This window comes from Colobus angolensis, unplaced genomic scaffold, assembly GCF_000951035.1.
Source record: "Colobus angolensis palliatus isolate OR3802 unplaced genomic scaffold, Cang.pa_1.0 Scaffold87, whole genome shotgun sequence".
NCBI classification, from domain to species: domain Eukaryota; kingdom Metazoa; phylum Chordata; class Mammalia; order Primates; family Cercopithecidae; genus Colobus; species Colobus angolensis.
Window position 1 is genome coordinate 1,089,310 of NW_012122598.1, and position 24,322 is coordinate 1,113,631.

At 48.5% G+C, this 24,322-nt stretch overlaps 1 long non-coding RNA gene across 1 annotated transcript; it reads left to right on the forward strand.

Moving 5' to 3' along the window:
- Positions 1-16,059: 16,059 nt before the first annotated feature.
- On the forward strand, positions 16,060-17,596 carry LOC105503545. Its single transcript, XR_001000495.1, has 2 exons — positions 16,060-16,262; positions 17,003-17,596. It is a non-coding gene; the product is annotated as an uncharacterized LOC105503545 (long non-coding RNA).
- Positions 17,597-24,322: the final 6,726 nt, after the last annotated feature.

Here is a 24,322-nt window from a genome sequence, read left to right on the forward strand (position 1 = left end):
ATCGAGCTTTCAAAGAGAAAGTGTCCATGGGCTGGGCTGCTCCCCATTGCCCCATTGCCATCTCAATGTTATAAATAATTCTGGCACTAAGTGCCCTGTCACACCGAGGGGAAGTAGTTCTTACAGCCTGAAACCTGAGGAAGGGTCATGGGAGGAGGGGTGACTGGGGACAGGGGTAGAGATGGGGAGCGATCACCCTAAGGCTCCTCAACTACACCCCTAGGCTGGTGATAGATGAATTTCTGGAGCAGAGGATGGCATTTCAAGTGAAATGTTTATAGGAAATGCGTGTGATTTAAACGTCTTGGCCGATGAGCACCAGCCAGCTGCGGGGAGACGGCAGGCTAGGAGTGGAGGAATCAAAAGCCCAGAGGCCCCCAGTGTTAAGTAGCTGTCTGAAGCTCCGCTCAAACACACGCACACGCTTTGGTCTTAACATGTTTTTAAGAGCTGGTTATGATTTCCTTGAGGGCGGCTCAGATGAAGACTAGAGTGCAGCCCCCAGCTGAGCACCTTCAATAACTGTCCATCATATCCTCTTTAGAAATAGCAGCCTCTTCCCCTTGGCTCAGGGACCCTGTAACTGGGGAGGGCTGTGAAGCTGCGTGGCTTGTCAGCCTGTTCCCAGGCAGCACGGGGCCTGTCTGCCCTTTGCCTGGGGTCCTGCCTCGGATCCCAGGAACAGAGGTTGAGCCCCACCTTCCGAGAGCTCTCAGCCTTCAAGGAAAGAGAAAACATACAGCCTAGAAAAGAAGAGAGGAAGTAATGAGAGCAAAAGGATGGAGCCAAGGAAGGGGAAACTGTCACCAAATCCAGAATTTGGGCCTTTCTCACCACATGCACTGCTGCCATCCTGGTCCAAGCCACTCATTTCTCACTTGGATTAGTGCAATGACCTTTCAACAAGTCTCCCTGCATCTTCCCTTGGCCCCCTGTCATCTATTCTCAAAATAAAAAACAGAAGGACTATTTAAAAACTGAAGTCCAGGCCGGGTGTGGTGGCTCACGACTAATCCCAGCACTTTGGGAGGCCAAGGTGCGTGAATCATGAGGTCAGGAGTTCAAGACCAGCCTGGCCAAGATGGTAAAACCCCATCTCTCTACTAAAACTACAAGAATTAGCTGGGCACGGTGGCAGGTGCCTGTAATCTCAGCTACTTGGGAGGCTGAGGCAGAAGAATCACTTGAACCTGGGTGGCAGAAGTTGCAGTGAGTTGAAATTGTGCCATTGCATTCCAGCCTGGGTGACAGAGTGAGACTCTGTCTCAAAACAAAACAAAACAAAACAAAACAAAAACCCTGAAGTCCAATCATATCTTTCCTCTCTACTTCACTCAGAGTAAAAAGCAAAGTCCTTAAATTGACTTATGAGGCCGAACATCGTATGTTCCCTCCTTACCTCTCTTACGCCATCTCCTCCCTCTCTTGCTCACTCCCACAGACTTGCCAGGCATGTTCCTGCCTCAGGGCCTTAGCACCAGCCATTCCCTCTACTTGGGATACTCTTGCCAAGATGTCTATGGGGCTTACTTCCTCTCTCACCTCTAAGTCTTTGTTCAAATACCATATTCTCAGTGAGATCTCCTTGACTACCATATTGAAAACCTCAGACTTCCCCTCCATGCTAATCCCTCTGTACTTGATCTATTCCTTTTCTGTAACAATTATCACTTTCTAATATATGATATAATTTACTCATTTAGTAAGAATATTGTTCACTATCTGTCTCTCTCTCCTAGAATGTAAACTCCACACAGGCGGGGGTCTTTCTCTGTTTTGATCACCAATGTATTCTAAGAACTTGGAATAGTGCTCAATAATAATTGCTTAGTGAGTAAATGCAAAGGATGAGGTTCACCAGGGGAGGGTTTGGAGAAGAGAACAGAGGGGAGGCCATCCCAGGCTTGGGGTGAACTTGTGCCTTATCTCACAGCAGGCCATGTGTGAGGATCTGAGAGTCAGAGTGTTGGGCACAAGTTCAAGAGTCAGGCTAGGGCATCACCCAAAATGGAGAGATTCAGTTAACAGAGAGACTAGGCTGGATTTACCTCCAGAATATGGTGGATGACTTGGCTTTAGGTTGGGATCTTACCATCTTCACGACCAAAGCATACTTGGGGATAATAATACCAAAGGGATGTGCAGGGCAAGAATGAGGTGGTTGGGACTAGAGGCAGGCTGGGAATTCAGGTGGGGGAGGGTAGCTGAAAGAACAGGCATGTGTCTTCTAAGTCTGGAAAAAAGATTGATGTGGAATTAGAGGGCCTGAAGGACAATTGTGTGTGCAAGTAGGAGGAAGAGCCTGGGTCACCAGAAGCTATCATCTCCAAGAGCAGGTTCCATCTCCACTGAGGGCAGAATCAAAAGCCATGGGCTGCACCTAAAGTCAAAGGAACTAGCGTGAGACATCAAGAAAGGCCTCTCAACGATGTGACAGGTGGTGGAGGGGAGGCACCAGGCCTTGTTCTCTGGAAAACTTGAGCAGGACCTAACTGGGTGCACACCTGAGCCAGGCTAACCCAGAGGGCACTGTGAGGCTCTGGGGTGGGACTGTGATACCAGAGTCCCGGAGAGGGTTCCCGCCTCTGCCTGGCTCCCAACTCCATCCTCTCACCTGCAAGGCTTCTGAGCTTGTAAGCATGCAGATATGTCCCCTTTCCTGACCTCAAGTTTCTGCATCTGCTCAGAGTGGAAACTGAGAGTACTTAGTATTCCAAGGCCCCACCAGTCCAGGGGCAGGGGCCAAAACATGTGTACCACCTCTCCTCAGAATATTAGTGCTCAACTCGGTTTTGTGGTGGCCTCAGGGTACAAGCCAGGAGAAGCAGAAAATACCTTTGGAGGTTATACAATTCAGGGGTCACTGCAGTTGAGTGAGGACATGGGTGTACTGGGAGTTCTGAGGTTCCAGGGAGACTTACTTGTCACTGTATAACTTTTGGTGCCTTTTGAGTTTTGAACCATGTACATGTATTTCCTATTTAAAAAACATAAAACAATTAAAATCAGAAGAAAGCAACAACAATAATAACAACAGAGAATAGGTCTAGGGAAGCAGGAACTTGATGCCTCCAATTGCTACCCTGGAGGCAATGACCTGCCTCTTCTTGCCCATGTGTACCCTCCTCCTCATCTGGCATCTCCATTCTCTGGAGGCTCAGAGAGGGGTGTGGCTGGCCTGATGTCACTCAGCATCTAAGACTAGCAAAATTCTGGGGCTTAGGTGTCCAGATTCTCAGTGTTGTCTTTCTTTTCTGGTCCTCAATGGCCCCATGTACTCATTGACCTCTCCGTGTTTTTGGCAGAACTGCGCATATGCTACAAATCAACCTCCAATGGGTTATTTTTAAAACCATATGGTCTTAAATGCCATCTTTCCCAGGAAGTAATCTCTTTTCTTAAAAGGAAAGAGATGACAGCTTTCCTCTCCCCCTGGTGTGGTGTCTGATGGTTCATTCCCTCCCTTCCTGCCTCCCTCCTCCCTACCACCCTCTACCACTAAAGTGGCTCTCCACTGAAACTTGGCCCTGTCTCTGATGAGATATGTGACCTTGAGCAAGTCATTTAACCTTCCTGTGAGTCTGTTTCTTCATCTATAATTGAGGATCCTGACCTTCTTCCCATGGCTCTTCACTTATCCATTTGTACAGCAAGCATGTATTCTGTGCCTGGTGCTGAACTTGGCACTGAGGATCACACAAGACAATGCATGCGAAGTTAATACAGAGACACAGAGAGTTACTGCCAAGGCCTCCTTCCTTGGATGCTGTTCTGGGCTGGGTGCTCCAACCCCCTTATCTGGCATGCCCTTGGAGGAACTGCTTCACAGTCTACTCCAAACCTCTCAACTTCTAGCATTGCTCCTGGGCTGAAGACGATATCTTGCTCTGCATGAAGGGTCAGGGGGTGCAGAAATAGCCTATTTCCCAGGCTTTTTCATTTGGTTAGATCCTTAGGCACCACTTTGCCTACAAGAAGGAATAATGCTGAAATCTGTCTGTTGGTCTTTAGTCTGGAATTTTAGGAGTGTCCACCTCTCTTGCCCTCTGTGGGCCTTTTCCTGGGAATTGGACTGGAACAAGGGGTAGGAAATGGAATCTATTCATGTCCTCACTCTGCTCATTTCTCTCCTTTCCTGAATCCCATGCATCCATGGAGATTGGTACAGTGGCTAAGATTCTGGGATTGGAAACTCACATTTGTCTCCCTCCAAATGTAAGCTGGGTTGTGTAGGAAAGATGGTCCCTTCTTTAAAATGAACACCACCATCTCAGAGTATACAGGAGCTTACTTCAGACAGAGGAGGCAGAGCTGCCTTCCAGAGCTCTTGGCAGGAGGCTGTCCCCACTCCTTGCCTGACCACCGAGGATTGGGTGAGCATCACTGGGAGAGAAGGGTGTTTGTAGAAAAAATGTGCTGCTTCAGCCCTGGTCATTGCTGATGGAGCATGGCAGCAAGGAAGGTCAAGTCTAGACTAAGGAGGTACTTCTGGTTGTCAGGGACTGGGTTTAAGATGAGAGGTTAGTTGGAACTACTCAGACATGGTCTTCCCAGAGCAGGGAGGAAGGATGAGATGATCTGGGAGTTGTGAAGGACTCAGGGATTCCATGATGTTGCAGAGCTGGCAATGACTGGGAGGACACCAGGGAGATATCAGTTCACCCATGTCTAGAGCAGAAACCCCATGGACAGAGACCAGGTATCTGGAACCCGAACATTCCCAGCACAATGCCTCCCACAAGGCCAACTGGAGACTGAGAAGGACAAGTCCTTCCCTGGAAGATGGTGCCAACACTGTGCTCCCAGAAGGACAGTTACTTTAAAGCCCCAGCAAGAAAATGGTCCCAGACTGTGGGACCTGGAAGTACTTCTTCATGTCCAACCCCAGTCCTACTTGCCACAGCTCGACTGGATCTCAGTGCAACCTGTGGGATTTGTCCATGCCCAGAGGAGAAACCCAGCAAGGAATATGGGCTTTGCTTCTAGGCCTACCCTCTTGGCTGTGGGAGATAGCACAAGTTGGCCAAACTATCAAGTACCTGTCTCCACGCCTGGGGAGTCCCCTGGAAAGTGGAGAGGGACGATCTTCCAGGGAACTGCCACCCTGCATGAGGAGATAAGCGGAACAGCAGAGGGCAAGGAGGGTTCAGTGGCCAGGAGAGGTGGGGCTCAGGGAGTTCCTTCTGGCTGGGGGTAAGGGAGCTTCCTGGAGGCTCAGCCCCTCCAACCCCCTGAGGAAAGATTAGCTTCTGGAGGGCAGGAGCTGATCCTGAGTCATCTGGGCAGCCCAGTGCCCAGGACACAGCAGATGCTCATAACACGTGGGTTGAATGAATGAGCCTGGCCTCAAGAGCCCGCCCAGCCAGCAGCTGGAGTGGGTCTTTGGATAAGGGATTCCCCTCTCTGGGCCTCCATTTCTTCATTTGTAGAATGAGGGGCTGCAGTAGATTGTCTCTAAGGTTTTGTCGGCCCCTGACGATCTGCGGTTTCCTATTTCCCTGCTCTCTCATCAATTCCTTTCCAATTCTCTTTCCCTTTACAGTTTCTCTTTTCCTTTCCCTTTAAGTCCTTTTCTTCCACTAACCCCCAATCTCTGCACCCCCGTTTTCAGTCTCTCCCCTCCCCAATTTCTCTGGCTTTCCCTTTTACAGGTATTTCTTCCTCTGCTTCTGGTAACTCCCCACATCACTACCCTTCCCTGATGCCTTCTGTGTTCTGCACTCCCTGGCCCCCAAAAGCCGCCCATTCTAGTGCCCCTTTCATCCACCTTAGATCCCAGATGCGGGAGATTGGAAGAAAAGGAGGACGGTCCTCAAGCAGCCTCTCCCCTGCCCCTACAGTGGCCCCACCGCGATGTCCTCGTCCCCACCGCTGCCCCCCTCCCCGCCACGCCTCTCCCTCAGCAGCCGGTGCCGCACTGCGCCCTCGCCCCACGCTAATGCGATCTGGAGAGACCCGGGCGGGCGGCGGGCAGTCTGGCCCAGCGTCCCGGGCGGCACTGATGGATGGTCCCCTGACAGTAATCGCAGAATGAGGACGCGCTGGCGACGCTCTCGCCCGAGGCCCCGCTGTTTGGCGAGCCTGGGAGTCCCTCCCTCCGCAGCATCTGCCTTCCGGGCCGGGCGCTCTCAACTCACTCGGCTTTGCGGGAGGCTCAAAGCCTCAGGTTAGGGCAGAGGTGGGGGCTTCCTCTGCTCTCTCTCTCCCAAGACACTGGTTTCTATTTGGGAACAGAACCCTCCTTGGATCCACGCTGCTTCTGTGATTCTGAACAAGCCACCCATCTCCTGGAGGCTCAGTTCTCCCTTCTGTATAATGGCCTTTAAAGCCAGGTGGAGTGTTGGGGGCATGGGAGATACTACTGAGGAAAATGATGCTCTCTCTTAAGTAGAAATCGAATTTCACTTTTAGTTTACAATGCTTGGAATAATCTGGGCTAAATGTGCGAAGCCGAGTAAGAGCTGAGTGGCTACTCACACACAGAATATATATTTATACACATATACATAATGTTTTTAGCATACCAGTACTGCTTAGACATCTTTAAACAGAACACCAGCCCAGGTACTTCTCCAAGGAGGCGACTGTCTCCAGCAGGACTTTTTCTCCCCTCTACTGAGGTCACCTGCCTGTCTAAGCCCCCAGACCCCATCTGTTCTGGGGTTCCCCTGCAATCCAGGGCCAGGCTGAGGTGGTATGCAGGAAGACCTCCCTTTGGGAAATGTTTCTGGATAATTTCCAAACTCCTTGCCCATGTTCTCCCCACCTCACCCACATTCAGATAACACAGGGTTCTAAGGCTCCTTCACTTCTCCACCCCCACGGGATACTCCTTGGGCCTGGACCTGTGGAGGGGCTGGGAGGTGGGATCCAGAACCAATTGCAATTCTGAACGCACACCCAGCCGCCTCCTCACTCCCTTCTAACCTTTCCCTCTCGTCAGAAGCCAAATTGAGTTAGTCTTGAGTTTTGATTTAATTCCCGAAATGGAGTCATAATCTGCTTAGTGTCCTTTTTCCCAAGTCCTAGATACTGAAGTGTGTGTGTCTGTCAGGGGGAGTTAAAAGAGCAGCTCTGTGACCTTTGGAGAACCCTCACACTCACTCACCTCCCAAACACCACCAAAGGGCAGGAGACGCCATGGCCCTGAGTTGCTGGGGAGTATGGTGATGGTACTGACAACTCACATTTACTAGGCACTTACCACATGCCAGGACTGAGACAGGTGCTATGCACGCATTTCTCACTTAATTCTCACAACTACCTTTCCGGTAGGTACCATTCATATCCCTAATTTACAGATGAAGAAACTGAGGCTTAGCGAGGTTAAGTCGTTTATGTTCCATCTTGCAGTGATTACAGACAGTCCTCGACTTATGACAGTTTGACTTACAATTTCTCAGCTTTATGATGATGCCAAAGTGATATGCATTCATTAGATACTGTACTTCTAATACTCATACAACCACTCTGTTTTTCACTTTCAGTACAGTATATTATAACATGTTGAATCTCATGTTGAATACATGAGATGAATAAATATCTCATGTTGAATACATAAGATATTCAACACTTTATTATAAAATAGGCTTTGTGCTAGATGATCTTGCCCAACTGTAGGCTGATGAAAGTGTTCTGAGCACTTTAAGGTAGGCAAGGCTGAGCTATGATATTTGGTGGGTTAGGTGTATGAAATGCATATCCACCTTACAATATTTTCAACTTACTACAGCTTTATCGGGACACAGCCTCATCGTAAGTCAAGGAGAGTCTATTATTAAATGGCAGAGCCCAAATGTGAAACTACACAGTCAGACTGCAGAGCCTGTGCCCTTAACCACTTAGTTGTGCAACTCCTGGCAAGGTATTTAACTTCTACACACCCTGTTCCCTCATTTACAAAACACAGATAAGTAGGGATAATAAGATATTCCCTTCAAAGAATTATGTTGATTAATTGAGCTAAGGCATTCACCATACTCACAGTAAGCATTAGGCGCCCTACACACTGGGACAGGGTTGAGGAAGGGAAGGGGTACAATCCAATTGGCTATTAATTACTCATTGTTACTGTTGATAATAATAGTTATCATGCATTGAGAACCAACTGAGCATAGGCCACCCTACAAGGTAAAAAATATGTCTGTTTTACAGATGAAGAAACTGAGTTTCACATAAATTAGGTAAATTACCTAAAGCCATCCAGTTAATAAGTGACAGAACAGAGCTTGTGTTCAAACACTGGGCCCCTGACTCCAAAGCCTGTGGCTCCCAGCACCCCCAGGGTCACCAAAAACTGGCCTCTCCTGGGGGAGGTCAGGGCTGAGGCCAACAAGCCCAAGTCACACGCTTTACCACCTGGGACCTGATTTTCTCCAGGTGAGCGATGTTTTCTTAAAAGAACAGGAAGACAGTAAATAATTAACTAAGACAGTTTCTCCCTCCCTGAAGCCAAGGTAGAACCCCCCCCTACAGCCAACCCCCACTCTCCTCACTCCTGTTTCCTCTGTGCTCAAGTTTGTGGCCATTAAATAGAAGAAGAGAAAGTTTGAACCAGGCATGAAATATTTATCAGTTAATTACAATATGCAGATTCTGTTCCTAGGGGTGATTTATCTTTTTGGAAATATAGGAAAAGATCCTGGAAACGTGTATCCTAATTGCTTGGCCTATTATTGTAGCAACCAGGTAGAAACTCCATTTACTATGTAACTACAAATTTTCCCACTACTGGAGGTATCTGCCTCTGCTTCTATCACTGGTGGTCTGGGGACCATATGCTTTTCTGATAAGAGATGAGCCTCTTAGAGGTCAATTTATCGATTCCTCTGTCTCCTCTTGGGGTGGCCCCTTTCTAAATTCTAATGGCTATAGGAAATGAAAAGGGTGAGAGTCTCTGAAATTCTGGGATCTCAAAAGAAGCTAATTCTAAGTGAAAACCTCCCTGACTGAAGCAGTGCCACTGGTGAGGGGATGTCCCAGGTTGAGAAGCAGCTCTCAGCTGAGTATTCCTCCCCTCCCTTGCTCTGGCAGAAGGGTCAGCCCTCCCCTTATCTCTTGTATCATTTCCTAGGGTCTGCATCTCAACCTCTGGCTACACATTAGCAACCTGCGGAGTTTAAAAAATCCAGATGCCCAGGCCCTACTACAGGGCAACCAAATTGGAATCTCTGGAGGTGGGACCCAGGCATCAGTATTTTTAAAAACTTGTGGCTGGGCGTGGTGGCTCACACCTGTAATCCCAGCACGTTGGGAGGCCGAGGCGGGCGGATCACCTGAGGTCAGGAGTTCGAAACCAGCCTGGCCAACATGGTGAAACCCTGTCTCTATTTAAAATACAAAAATGAGCCAGGCATGGCAGCAGGCACCTGTAATCCCAGCTACTTGGGAGGCTGAGGCAGGGATAATTGCTTGAACCCAGGAGGCAGAGGTCGCAGTGAGCTGAGATGTGCCGCTGTACTCCAGCCTGGGCGACAGAGCAAGATGCCATCTCAAAAACAAAATCAAACAATCAAAAAAACTCGCCAGGGGGTTCCCATGTGCAGCGAAAGTTGGTACCCTCTAGAGCTAATAGAAGAGTATCACTGCCCGGTGAATGGGCCCTGCTTATCTGCAAGACCGTGTAATTTTTATCCCTCCCTCTCTGGTGCTGGAGGAGGCAATTCCTTCACTTATACTGGAATCTGAAGAACATCTCTTTCTTTCTTCACAAGAAGCTTGTAACACAATAACGACCATTTATCAAGCCCCTGCTGAATGCTTAGATCTATGCAAATAAAATTTAATCTGATCTACAGAACAACTCTATAAGGTCAGTGGGTATGTCTATTTTATGGATGGCTCAGAGAGGTTAAGTAATTTGCCCAAGTTTGTACAACTAGCAAGTGTCAGATCAGGGACTTGAATCACAAACCCATGCTTTTGACCACTGTGGTACACCACCTCTCAGTTTCTCAAGGCCGGAAGGGAAGGGCTTCAGGTCTACCATCTGAAGTGCCTACGGAATGTCTTGGGGAGGGAAAGAAGAGAGAAGTGAGGAGAAGTATAGGGAAGCAGGCAGGGGTTACACATGCATAGGCCATGGAGGGCAGAATGGTGGCTGGGAAAGACTGAAGAGAGTCTGTGGGGCTAAAAGGAATTACCTGAAAGAGGGTGTGGTAAGCTGACACGTGCATGGGAAGGGGGCAGTGGCTATGGAGACAGCTGGGGAGTGGGGGAACGGGGTCCAGGAATGGGTGCCAGCAGTTGGAACATCCAGAACAGTGAGTAGTACCCATCATGGGCTGGGTGGTTGGGGAGTGGGAGGGACCTCGTGTCAGAGGAGGGGGTCTTTGTGAGCGTGCAGCAGTAAGGAATGCTCCCACATGAATACTAAGGGCAAGAAGAAGAAAAAGGGCCAGAGGGGGCTGGGTGATGTTTAGCTGCTGGGGTGATTAATGGGGGTGAACGGAGGGTGAAACTCAAACCCTTCAACGAAGATGGCGGGGAATGGTTGTCCAAGAACAACAGTGCACTGTTTCATGGAGAAAGCCAATGTCCAGGGGAGGGGTGGCTGAGGAGGACACCAGGCGCAGTTGCTCCTTCCCTTTTTCCCCAAGTTCTCTTTATTTACCATCAAACAGTAGAGTAAACTATATTAGCCAGTTCCAGGGAACCCCCTGGCTGGACTTCTTACCTGCCTCCTGGCTTGGGAGAGACCAGGGAATGTTGGCGTGGCTTGGGGAAAGAGTGAGCGAGGTCTGGGCTGAAAGCTGAGATGACTCCATGGACCACCCCCTGGTGGGGCACAAAATGGTGATGCGCTGGCAGAGTCACTGGCTCCCTCTGGACCAGACAGGCACTGAGAGATAGATGGGGGTTGGGACTTCAGGTGACCTGTAGAAAGTGGTAGTGTTCTTAGAGCAGTTTTTAAAACAGCCCTGGCCTCAGGGAGGGACGCAGGGCTCCTTTTCTGTGAGACAGAGTTAGGGGAACAAGGAGAGAGGGCTTCCCGTGGCCCTGGTTTCAAGTTGTTGACCTGGGTTTGAAGAATGGAGATAAAACTTATGGGAAGTAACAGATTTAAGCCACTCTCCCCTCATTTCCTCCTTCTGTCTCTTTCTCTAGGTACAACTGTTGGGAGCTGCCTTTCCTGCCCTCAATCTCCCTGCCTGTAGTTTCAGAGGGAAGAAAAGGGAAAAAAAGGATGAAGAGAATTGTTTCAGTGCTGGGGGAGGTGAGCTTATAGCAGGGATTTAGATGGGAATTACCTCATGGGAAAGGAGCAATTTTCTCCCTCTCCAGGCCTCTCACAGATGTGAAACAACTGGCAGATCCCACTTTCCCACCCCTAACCATCCGAGGGGATGATGTGTCTTGAAACCTGTGCCTCTCAATTGAGAGGCTGGTGGGGGAAAGAGAGGTCAGGAAAAGGGGCCAGATGAGTGTTGCAGGGTCCCCAGAGAGTTGAGGGAGGCTAGCATCTCCTTAGGGTAAGGAAGGTAAAATGCCCATTCCTGATCCCAGATTGCTTAGCTACTGTGCCTGGGAGTCCGCCCACCTGGCCTTAATTCCTATCTCCACACACAGCTTGTCCAAGTTTCTTCCCCTACTGGAGTCTCACTCCTAATCCCCTACTCTATCTCTCCAGGAGCCTACAAAGCACTTTGAAATCTGAAGTTAGTGGGAGGTGGCTGTATTGCACAAATACTCTGAGGTGCAACATGACTTGACTGGTAATGAGGCAACCATCCCACATAGGGCAGAGTTCAAGGACTGCCTTCAAGAGGGGCTGGCCTCAGTTTGCCTGTTACAGAAGCCAAGGGCTAATAGAGGCTGCCCTCTGCCTTACAAAGTAGATAAATGGGTCCACTGGAAAGCAACGGTCACAATCAAGTCTTAATGATGAATTAATAATTCATAATTACTCCAGACTTGCAGATAAGCACAAGCCCACTGGAATTATTTCCCAGGGAGGAACACAGAAAGGGTGGGAAGGTGACTTCAGTACAGACATTACTTCCAGAGGCTGTTAAGTTCATTCCTCTGCTTCGCAACCAGAACCTGGAAGAGATTCATTAGCTTCCTTGGCTAATTCCTCCTAACAGTTACCACTCCCTGAGCTTCTAAACTGTGCCATATTGCCCCTCTGTTCTTCCTACAGCCAGAGGACCATTCCTGCCAAAGTGACCTCAGAGCCTGGACTCTGGATTTCTGGGGTCTCTCTGTTCTCTGCTCCCCATTCTGCTATTTACATACGAGGTCCCCTGTAGGAGGGCCTGGTGCTAGGTGTCCCGGCAAGATGTGGACATCTTTCTGGCTCTTCTGCCTCTCTTATCTAAGTCCTCACATTGTGGGAAAACACCTCCCTAACTCTATGTGGAAAGAGAAGCACGGAGTGCCCCTTCTAGCGTGGATGCCTTTGGTTCCCAGATCTGGATTTGAGGGGCTGGCTCTATCTCTTAGGAAAATATTTACCTAGCATTGATAATGGAGATGGGGCCTATTTAGGGCAAGGGAGGCACACCCAACTCCAGATCCAGCTCTCTGCTGTTCCCCTTCCCAGTGCACACAATCCCAAATTCCCACTCCAGAAAATGTTTAAAACACGTATCTTAAAAAAAAAAAAACTCAAAGAGCCAAGCAGACCCTCAGCTTCAAGGTATCTCCTTTCTCTCTCTCTCTCTCTCTCTCTCTCTCTCTCTCTCTCTATCTCTATCTCTGAATCTGCAAAGAAGGAGTGAGTTTTGTTTCTGCAAGTACTCAGAGCCTTAGACCACAAAGGGGCCTTATATCCTGGTCTTTAGGAGATCTTTGACCACCATGTCTGCTGTGGCATGACCTTTTTCAAAATGCTAGAAAGAAGAGAGACTGGCTCCTGGACCAAGGGATTTGGGATTAGAAAGGACTTCCAGTTCTACAGATTTCCTTCCCGTTAGCCTCTTCATGTGCATCAAATGTAAATGGCAGGCTAAACCTACAGAATGAAGAGAGTTGAAAGACTGGGGCCTAAAAATACCCTAATCCAAATCTGTGGGTGCAGGAGCACATTGAAAAGCAGTTACCCAGCCTGGCGGTGTGGCACATGCCTGCAGTCTCACATACTTAGGAGGTTAAGGTGCGAGGACTACTTGAGCCCAGGAGTTTGAGGCTTCAGTGAACTATGATAGTGCCACGACACTCCGGCCTGGGCAACAGAACTGGACCCCATTTCCAAAAAAAAAAAAAAAAAAGTGGTTACCCAGGTAAGGTGGATGATCAACCAAGTATACCCAGTGAGAAGCACACAAACCTCACCCTTTACCCAAACTCTCTCCCTTACCTGGCCCATTTCCGGTCTCTAGAGGAGGATCAGTTAGGGGGTGTGACCCAAGTTACCCAGATAATTAACTGTGAAAGGACGAGTTTTGTTTTTTTTCCCACTCCTTTGGCCTCTAAATATGAGAGATCTTTACATCTCTTCCCTAGCTCCCTCCTAGTCTCTACCCTCTCCCCAACACGCACTCAAATCCTAGCAACAAAATATCCTAAATATAGGAAGACAAACCTTCCTGACCTACCATTTTGGCCCACCTGCAACCCCTGTCCCCCGGCCCCCCCAATTTTTTTTCTGTCCTGAGTGTCCGCTCTTCGCTTCAAAAAAAAAAAAAAAAGAAGAAGAAGAAGAAGAAGAAGGAATTTTCAATAGTCCCACTTGTCAAGCGAAGACCATCTTTTAACCTTCAACAGCAGCGAAAGCCGTGTGAACTCTCGGTGAACCAAGATTGAAGTCATAAATCACGCGTACAAAGGCGGCTGCGGAGGCTGGCGCGGGCTGCTGCACCTTTAACGCTTTCTGGGGCTGACAGGCGGCGGCCCAGCTAAAGTTCACAGCGCCCGGGGAGGGCCCGCCTCCGCCTCCCCTCCCGCCCCCGCTTCCCCTCCCCCAGCCCGGCCCCGGCCCCCGGTCCCGGACCGGCCCGCCGCGCGGCCGCCTGAGCTGCGAGCTGAGGAGGCCCCTTGGCTGTTCCCGCAAAGGGCGGGGGGCGCATTTTCTCTCCTGCCAGCCCGCTCCATCCTGGTCGTTTATTCCCGGCCTCCCCTCACTCCCAACCCCCACAGCCTGCTGTATGTAAATAGGCAAATAGATCTACACGGACACAATAATTTAGCTTGTTTGGTCTTTGGCATTTTCTACAAGACCCCAAGAGATGGACTTTCCTCTCCCCTTCCTCCTTTTAGAACTGGCATCCTTCATCTCTGTCTATGCAGGCCCAATTATACAGATCCTCGGGGCTTCAATAGGGTCTGAGTCATTGGAACCAGGAACACCTGGCTGAAACATTCCACATAATTAGATTTTCTTTTTCTTTACGTTTTCTTTCTTTTTTAAAAAATAAGAGGTCTAGAATTAGCCTTTTCGACTGGGGCGGAGTAGCTGGGGTGGGGGAAAGGAACACCTTCATACAACTTCCAGCTTTCAGCCCCTTGGAGAGATCTCCAAGTTCCTCCGAGCCGCCCGGACTTCCTTTCCGCGATCTCTCGGCCGCCTCCTCCTCCTTCTCCGATCCTGGTGTTTTTTTTTTTTTTTTTCCCCTCCCCTCACTGGCTTCTCTGCGGTTTAATTAAAGTTCAGCGACTCCACTTGCCTCTCCTCTCATTTCTTTGGGAAAGCGGAAACCGGACGACCCAACGGCCACGGGCCGAGGCGCCCCAACTCAACCCCAGCAGGACGCTGGAGGGGCCTCCCTCGCCTGCCTCCCTTCGCCGGCGCTGGCCTCCCGCACCCGGGTCTGCAGTCCCTCCGCCATCTCGCAGGTGTGCAGCCGCTAGGCCTGGGGGACCCGAATGACTGGGGCTGGATAGGAATACCTTCATGTTTCCCAAGACCCGCAGGCTTGCTCCACAAAGTTTGGAGGGTGGGTACACCCCGATCCAGGCACGTTGCTCCCCCAAACCCATGACTGACTGATATGACAAAAGCCCATGATGGATTTGGTATATGTTAATTCACAATGCTCTTTCCTCCAGAATTTAACTATAAGTTAATACACACCGGAAACCACGCGCATACACGCTCCTTAATGGGCTTAGGTATTAGCGAGTCCTAACGATGCATACAAATGTGCTCTGAGCTCTGTAGGCCCCTCAAGATTTATGGGCCTTGAGCTCTCTGAAGCTGTAAACAAGGAGGAAAAAAAAAAAAAAAAAAGAGAAAGCGAAAGCGACTGGGGGGAAGAGACAGAGGCCTGACTTGCCCCTCCAGGTTGTGGGAGAGAAGGGATTCTTTACGTATTTTCCTTTCCTTGCAAGCTCGGTGCGTGTGGGTTTTGGCATTGGTCTGGGGGTGGTGGTCTGCCTGAATACTGGCGTGCGTGGGCAGTATGTTGTTTGCGTGCTGGGGTAGGATGCCTGCCTCTTTGGATTGCTGTGCAGAGGCCTGAACACAGCAGGCATTTGTGAGCATATATGCGTGAGTGTGTGTACTGTGTTTGTGTGTGTGTGTGTGAGAGAGAGAGAGATAGAGACAGAGAGAGAGAGAGAGAGAGGCAGGCTTCCCCCTGGGCCAGGCTGCTGTCCCCTGAACGTGGTGAACAAATCTCTAACAACAATCATAATAACAATAAATAATGAATAATAATAATAAAACAGTAGTTAACAGTCCCGCCATAACAGGATAACAATAAAATGCAAGAGGAAATATTTTGAGGTGGAGACAGGAAGGAGTCAGGATCACAGCATCTGAGGTGGAGATAGGAAAGGAAGGGAGGAAGAAAGCTTCTCAATATGCTCTTGGGGGGCTGGGGTTGGGAACCCCTTTCCCAGACAAGGGACAGAAGAGGGGAAGGAGAGCCAGGAGACCAGTCTTTATTGCTTTTTTTCCTCAAGCTTCTGCTTTGTGCGATCAGGGAAGGGATCCCACATATGGGGATGGTTAATGGCTTTTGGGACTCTCTAGGAGCCCCTGTTTTAAGGAGGAGGCCAAATGTGCAGGGTCAGGCCAAGGGGCAGAGATGAATGAGGCGATGACCACAGCCTTGATCCTGCAGGAGCGCAGAGATGCCCGGGAGGACGGGGCCCCGGACGGAAGCAGAAAAACACTTATGGCCACCGGGGATTGGGGTGAGCCAGGCTGGGGCTCCGGCAGGCCCAGGTCCCTTTCTAGGCTCTTTATTTAAAAATTTAAAAGGAGGAGTTGAGGCACTTTGAATTTTCCTTCGCGAGCTTGGAGACTAGCCGATTTTTCATGAAGGAAGCAAAGACTTCGGTCCCGGATCCTGCAACATCCACCTCATTCTCTCCAGGTACAGTTTTCCGGTCATTTAATTAGTTTGTTTACTTGGGGGAGATGGCAGTCACAGGCGTAGAGATAGTAAGTTTGCTAGAGAGGGAGCCGCCCCACAGTTTCGGGTCTAACGAAATCCCTCCTTTCAAAACAATTGCACCCCCAATAAAAATAAAATTAAAGAGGAATATAGAAACACAAATTAGCCAACTTTTTTAAAAGAGAAAAAAGAAAAGAAAATCATCGTAACAAGTGAGCGTGAGAACTTCTAAAAGATTTGTCACAAACCCTTTCAGAGATCTGGATTCTTTTTCAGTAGCCGGTGACCCATTTGGTCTGAAAAGAGAAATACACTATCCACTGAGTCACTTATTTAAAGCCAGCCCTGGTACTGAAAGCCCTGGGTGCCTTCGCATTTGAGAACAACAACGGGTGGAGGACGCTGCGATATCTAATCGGACAAAACAGCAATAAAATAAGACGGGCGAAAGCGCTGAGCGCAGGGCTAGGGCCCAGGTTTTGTGTTCCAGGCCGCCGGCAAGGCACCGGCCCCGGGCGATGGGGCGCCGGGCGGTCAGGCGCGGGCTGGCGACTCCGCTCGGCCTCCGCAGCCCGACCTGCAGCCCCTTTCCCCCAGCCTCTGCGCCGGGTGGGCTCTCTCCGCTCCGACGCCAGCTCGGGGCTTCCCTGAGAGTGTTTTAGGCCGGAGAAGGGCCAAACGACTCAAGCCAGACTCTGCTTTTTCATTTTCTCCCTTAGGCCTCTCCACTTGCCCAAGCTCTCAGCCACCAGGAGACTGACGGAAGGGGCTTCTGGGCTGCGTTGGGAGCGGGCACTGTCCCCCACCCACTCCTGTTCTGTTTCCCAAAGTCCAGCGACCTCCGACCCTCCTTGGGGGGAAAAATACCAGTACCCAGATACCTCTGCACCCTGTTACATGACTGGGCTTGTTTCAGGAATATCTTACAAAGAAGAAGAAGAAAGAACGGCTTGGAGTCATGTTTACATCTAGTTCTACCGATCCGTTCACATCTGGAGAGTTTATTTATAACTCCCTCTATAACTCTCTGTTTGGAGGTACTGGTGGCTCTATTGACAGACTGATGTCTAGGAAATATTGCTCTATGTCTAACCGTACCTAAATGTGCTGTGGTTGTATTTACAGATTTATGTTTGAGGGAAATATAATTATTTCCATTGTATTTGTGCATATACAGTAGTTATAACAGCAGATTTATATATGGGAAAATATACGACTCTCTTACAGCCATCCGGCTTTATGTACATTTGATATCCTGACAGATTTATATCTCTGAACAGCTATATAGATAAAAATGTATATTGTCAGAATTATGTATCAAGAGATATATACTTATTGATTGTGAAATAGGGTAGTTAGAGCATTCACTTAGAGCCATATATGGCTGTGGAGACGTTTCTATATTATTATCGCTATATATAGGCATATCTGTTTATAACTACATAGTTATAAAAATAGACATAAATAATTATAGTCCTATATGTGCATGCTGCAATCTCTCTCTAGAGTTATAGACACTTTCAAATATAACTCTATAGAGAGATCTGTATGTATATAAGGTGTAATTATCTTGTGATGTGTGTACGTTAGGACTTAGGCCCGTCTGTCTCAGAACAGACATATTTATATGTAGGAGCTGGGAAAGACTTATTCACAGATATCTGCAGAGGGCCAACTGGAAACGCTGTATCTGCCCTCTAGGAAACCAGCTAGCAGAGTTGTGTACTTATGGAGGGATGGAGTTACAAAAGGGTAAATAGAGCTCAGGGAGCCTCAAGGAGGGAGGTGAATGGAGGGTGGGTGGGCTCCGTTTGAACAGATAGAGGGAGGAAAGGGGTAAACACCAGTACTCACCAGAAGGTGAGAACCGGTTTTGTGAGGGGCTGGCACAGAAGGTGGACAAGGAGCTTGTAAAACGGGAAGCAGCGAACAGTCCTGCCACCTCACCCTGAGACACTCCACCGAGGAAGCAGCCTTCAGTTTGGCTTTTAGTGCACTGAAAGATAGGGACTGTCGTGTCCCTCCTGCAGTCCTAGTGCGTTTCTGTTGAACCCTAATTTTTAGGTCTCAAAGAGTGGGCTTCAGAGATAAAGAGGTTTAGGCAGGGACAGGGTGGGGAGCGTGGGGTGTACTTTCACTTTCTGATAAGTGAGGTAATCCAGGAAAGTGAGTTAATTTGGCCAAATAAAGCTTGTTTTTATCTGGGCCTCCTGTGCCCTGGTGGGGATGTAGGATGGGACCAGAACCTGGTGGACTGAGGAGTGAATTTGCAAGAATTGGGCCTGCTCTGATGGGGGCTTGGGGAGGCTGTCCTCACCACCCACCCTCCTTCTCTGAGGCCTGAGTGGCCTAATTCCCTCTGGGCACAGAGGGACTCCTTCAGCTTCCTAACAGTGCTGCCCTGGGTCTTTTCAGGGAGAATTTGACTTAAGGAGCAGGGAACATGGACTTACCCCACTAGATTTCACTTCTCCCACTCACAGCTACACCACTGTTACGTCAGTCTCCTTCCAGGCGCCACTGGGCCAGGGCTCCACAATTCTTCCCCTGCTACTAACCAACCCAGTGAGGAAATACCTCCCACCACTGCCAGTTTTTTTTTTTTTTAAGCCAGGGAGTTACAGATAACTTCATTGAATGTGTGAAGGAGTTGTCCTGAACGCAGTCTCAGTGGCCAACCTGGCCTCCAGGATCTCTAGGATGCTAGGAAGGGAGTGTGGACCCTTGGACCAGGGTAACCAATATGTGCCACCCTCCACACACCCCTGCCCACAGGACTAGGAATTCCTGCAGTGCAGGGACTCTGTCTGCTGCCTGGCACAGAATGGTTGCCCAAACATACTTGTTGAGGTAAACGGAATGGCAATCAATACAAAAACTCACCCTCACTCTGCACACCACCATAGCCACTGCTGGCTAGCAGGCACCCTAGCCAGGCTGGGAGATAACATGGTGGCTTGCAGCAGCTTGGGCTTTGACCGGGTCAGTGGTTAGTAGGGTGGTAGAGCATCCTGAGCCTAGGATGGGGCAGGGACTGGAGCAAGGCACCTGAAGTCCGGAAATTTGGGGGTAAGCCAAGGCAGATCCACCTCCCCAGTGCACTTCTGCTTTCTATCTCCAGTCTCCTGGCTCCCTGGAACCCCAAATTATGAAAACCAAACCAGAGCTGAGACCTGGGCTAGGAAGGAATTGCCTGTCAACCCGAGGGGTGCAAAGAGGAACCACAACTGGCTCCACTGAGAAATCCACAAATAAAACAAAAATAAATCAGTGCGAGACTGACACTCTGGCTGAAGGAAAGCTTTCTCTCTGTGCCTCAGCCCTGCTACAGGGCTACCAAACAGATCAGGCTTAAATTTTTAATTTAATAGTTAAAAAATTTTAACAATTTAACTATAAAAAGATCACGAATTTTCTGATCCAGTAATGCCCCTAATCATATTGTTTCATCATCATTATTGTTATTATCATCAGTGTCCCCTTTTTGGTCCCCTATAAAACAGTTCCTTTCGGGAGTTTGGAGGCAGGCCAGGCACCGTCGGTGCATGGGATGAGATAGGCAGGTTTGGAGCTCCTCTGTCTAGTGAGGATCCCGGTCTGCAGAGAAGGGTTGGCCTCCCCCTCTCCCATCAAGGCTTAAAGCAAGGAGGACCCTCCCAAATTTGGTTCCTTTTCCCGTAAGAATCCTTAGAGGCAATCCACCCTGTGACTAGGTGACTAGGTGAAGGACTGAGGTCCAGAAAGGAGCTCATTTCCTAGTCTGCAGCCTTTGGCAGTTTCCCTCTCAGACAACTAGCCCTCTCCTTCCTCCCCATGAATACCTGTGGCTTACTGGGATGGTTGTTGCTTTCCCTAAAGAAATGCAGGGAGGGAGAACTGAGGGTCCTACATTTACATATATTTGCCTAAGAAGGGTTCAGGGCAGGTGCCTGGGCTCTGGCTAGAAGTAGGGAGGTGGGGGTGGGGGGGTTGCTGACAGTTGCTGTAAACAGCAGATTACAATAGTGGCCAGTGTCTATTGGTTTGTCCTCAGCCAAAAGGCAGGAAACCAATAGACACTGGCCACTATTATTAAGCCCAAAGAGTCCTGGGTCCCTTTTACCTGGGCTGGAATGACTCTTAGCTGTTTCTGGGTCCCAGACCCCTTTCAGAAGCTGACAAAAGCAATTGGCTTGCTTCCTAAAAAAATTCTGGAAATGCCCTTGACAGTTGCAGGAGTTCTAGAAACCTATGATCTCTAGACTGAATATCCCTGATTTGTATATTTCCCCTTCATTTCTGTGACCCACCCCCTCCCTAATTGCCTGCCTCAGGTTTTGCCCTCCCTGAGTTCTCTTGCTTGGAAATCAATAAGTTATTCCCGAAGTATAATCCCCACGATTCTCGGCAAGGTTCCTTTTCTTCTTTTCTTTGCTAGAGCAGGTACCTGGCAGAGGCCTTGTGTGCTTATGTTGAGCTCCCGTTTGGTTCTCCTTCTGCAGAAACCAGGAGAGTGGCTGTTAACTGAAGCCTAGTCTATATTGCCCAATTACTCCTGGGGACTGATTCCTGGGAAGGCGGAGGCTGGGGGTTATTGACAGCTGTGGAGGCCTGGCAGTGAGGGGGTCAATTCCCATCTTTAGTGGAAATTCGAGCAGGAAGCAAGTTACAATTGCTATTATAGTCATAATAATAACAATAATAATTTATTTAGCATATCATTAGATGTGTATTTACTGTCTTCCCTCTGCTTTTTTACAAGTGTCTCCTAAGGAATTCTCACAACACCCAGGGGAAACAATAATAAGCTAATTACCGCCCTTCAGTTCCTTCTCCTCCTCCCATCCACAAAGCCCCCTCTCAGAGATGGAGCCCCTTCCTATGTTTTACACCTGCTTAACACATTCTCCCCAATTCCCAATTCTCCTCTCTCATTCCCAGTTCTTCCAACCTTCTTAAGGAAGTTTCCTCATAATTCAGAGGAGGAAAGTTTGGGGAGGGGAGTAGTTGAGGTCCTACAACTTGGTTGTAGTTGTTGTTGGTATTAATATTATTTCCCTGATATAATTTAGGGTAATGTAGGAGGAACCAAGTCCTCACTTCTTGGGCTGCTCTTTTTGCGGCAGAAACTGCCTACACAGGGTTTAGGTGCAGACCGGATTAGAGAGAGGATGTGTGCTGCCATGATGCCAAAACATCTGAGTTGAAAAACACTGGTAGGAAAGCGGCCAGTCCTGCAGATGTAACACCCACTCTGGTGGCCTTCAGACTGTTCCGGTCAGATTGCAGAGATGCCAGTTCTTGCATATCTTACTGGCCTCTTTTGGCAATGGAAAGGAAGGAAGGAAAGGAGGGAGCGAGGGAAGAATACGTGTGTGTGTGTGTGTGTGTGAGTCTGTACACACATACATACATATTCAATATTCACACACACATTTTTCCTTAGTAAATAACCATGACAATAGTTATACTTTTTCAAATATTCATTTCTTTGCACTTTCAAATATATATTTTTACCTCCTAGAGATTACAATTAAAACACAAACCAGGCCGGGTGTGATGGCTCACGCCTGTAATCCCAGCACTTTGGGAGGCCGAGGCAGGTGGATCATGAGGTCAGGAGTTTGAGACCAGCCTGGCCAAGATGGTAAAACCCTGTCTCTACTAAAAATACAAAAATTAGCTGGGTGCGGTTGTGGGTGCCTGTACTCCCAGCTACTTGGGAGGCTGAGGTAGGAGAATTGCTTGAACCTGGGAGGTGGAGGTTGCAGTGAGCCGAGGTCGCGCCACTGCACTCTAGCCTAGGCGACAGAGCAAGACTCTATCTCAAAAACAAAACAAAACAAAAAACAAAACACAAACCAGTCATGTGTGTTTGGATGATGGATTCTGGGTGGACTTTTGGGCCAACTAAAAGACCCTCTAGAGTCCCAGTGATCTGCAGAGCATAACTCTTAGTTACTCATTTCCTTGACTCCAACCCAAACTGGAGACCTTTAGCTGCTGTCATGATAGTGTTGGTCACAGACAGAGCTGCTTGGTCTCAGTCACTGAGATCCTGGATGTTGCTGCTCAGACTACCCAGACACTAGTATTGCCTCTCTACCTCTTGCCCAAGTACATCATTGCTGTTGGGAGGAAGCAAGTCTGCGCTGGAAGGTACAAGAGCCAGGTAGAGTCAATATAAAAGTGAACTGAAAGTTAGAACTGACTCCATGTCTCAGCTCCCTAAATCACAGATGGCCCAGCTGACATTCTTAGTAGGTCCCATGCCCATTTGGTGTCTTTCTGCTGCCCATAAATTCTACTGTAGGCCTCCTGAAAGGAAGATGCTTGTGCTCTGGCTCTTTAAGTACCCCAGTCCTATCAAAACTTACTTGTCCTGAGTTTCAGACCATTCTTCTTTATTGAAGAAGAAGCTAGATTGCAGGTTAGGAAACTTTCACTAATGTGTTGACATGCACATTCTCCCAGGTAACTGTGTGTTTTTGGTAGGGGTCTTTAGAAGCCATTGCCCAGATGGAGGGAAATATCTATAATAATGGAATTTTAGACCCGTATAGCAGGTGGCATAATACAAATTTGGGTGAGGGTGGTTTATGATTTTTCTTAAATAATGTCATGAAGTCAGCCACCCATCCTGTCCGTGGGTAAGGCCAACCTTGGCCCAAACCTAAAATTTCCAGGCTACGTGGAGGGGTACAAGACTCTTTCTGCTTCTTTTATTGGCAGATCCTGAAAAACTAAGTTGGGAAGAAACAAGATTCACCCAGGTAAGAAAAAGATTATGCGCCAGGTGCGGTGGCTCACACCTGTCATCACAGCACTCTGGAAGGCCGAGGCGGGCAGATCACGAAGTGAGGATATGAGACCATCCTGGCTGACACCGTGAAACCGTGTCTCTACTAAAAATACAAAAAATTCACCGGGCATAGTGGCAGGTGCCTGTAGTCCCAGGTACTTGGGAGGCTGAGGCAGGAGAATGGTGTGAACCTGGAAGGTGGAGCTTGCAGTGAGCCAAGATTGTGCCATTGCACTCCAGCCTGGGCGACAGAGCAAGACTCCATCTCAAAAAAAAAAAAAAAAGAAAGAAAGAAAAAAAGGAAAAGATTATTCATGAATTTATCAAGGTCTGGACCTCTGATTTGCTCTGACCATGGTGACCATTCATTCCACGGCTTAGTGCCAATTCATGAATGGTGTCCTGAAGCTCCCTCGGTACTCATAACTATAATAGTTGCCATTTGTAGAAGATTACTACATGCCAGTTGCTTTATACTGAATTTGATGAGGAAATCTATTCTCAGAAATGTTAAGTCACCTGCCCAAGGTCACATAACTAGATTTGAACCCTGGCTGTGTGTTTCCCTATCTGCTAGGTTTTAATACTTTCAAATCATGCCTTATGGGTTAGATATACAGTAGATAATCATAGAAATGGTATAGATTTTTCCCCCTCTGGAATAGTTTTATATCCTCTGGACATACAGGGGGCCCTGTGAGGTACTTCTACACTGGTTTCTCTAGTGGCTGACCCAAATGCACGTATATTATCAGAATTTCCATCCCCCTGATTTAAGTTTTACTGGCAGCCTCTGTGATTTTTCAGTGTGATAACTACCCTCACCACTTAGAGTCCACCCATTTCCCAAGACTAGAAATATAATTGCAGGCATCTGGTTTCTAGGGGAGTCCTTGAGTTTCCACTTCCTCAGGCAGAATCTAGCTTTCCCACAAGGGTCAGGCAATGTGAAACTGAGAAGTATCTAGAGATTAATCTTCAGGGCCCCTCATCTCCCTGAGCATCCCCCCTTAGCACTACCTTTCTGGTTCTTTCCTTGTTTGATGAAGTATCCCAGTGGTGCTTTTGTATTTTAAAGGATGTGATCTGCAGAGGACTGTACTTAACACCATGTGCTTTAATGGTGGAACTTAAGGCATTTCTGTGGCAGGATAATTGGGGAGGGGGAAACAGATCCTTCCCAGGGGCTTTAAACTGAATCACTGCAAAAGGCTGATCCTGCATCTCATTATCCATTACATCAGATGAAAGCTACAAA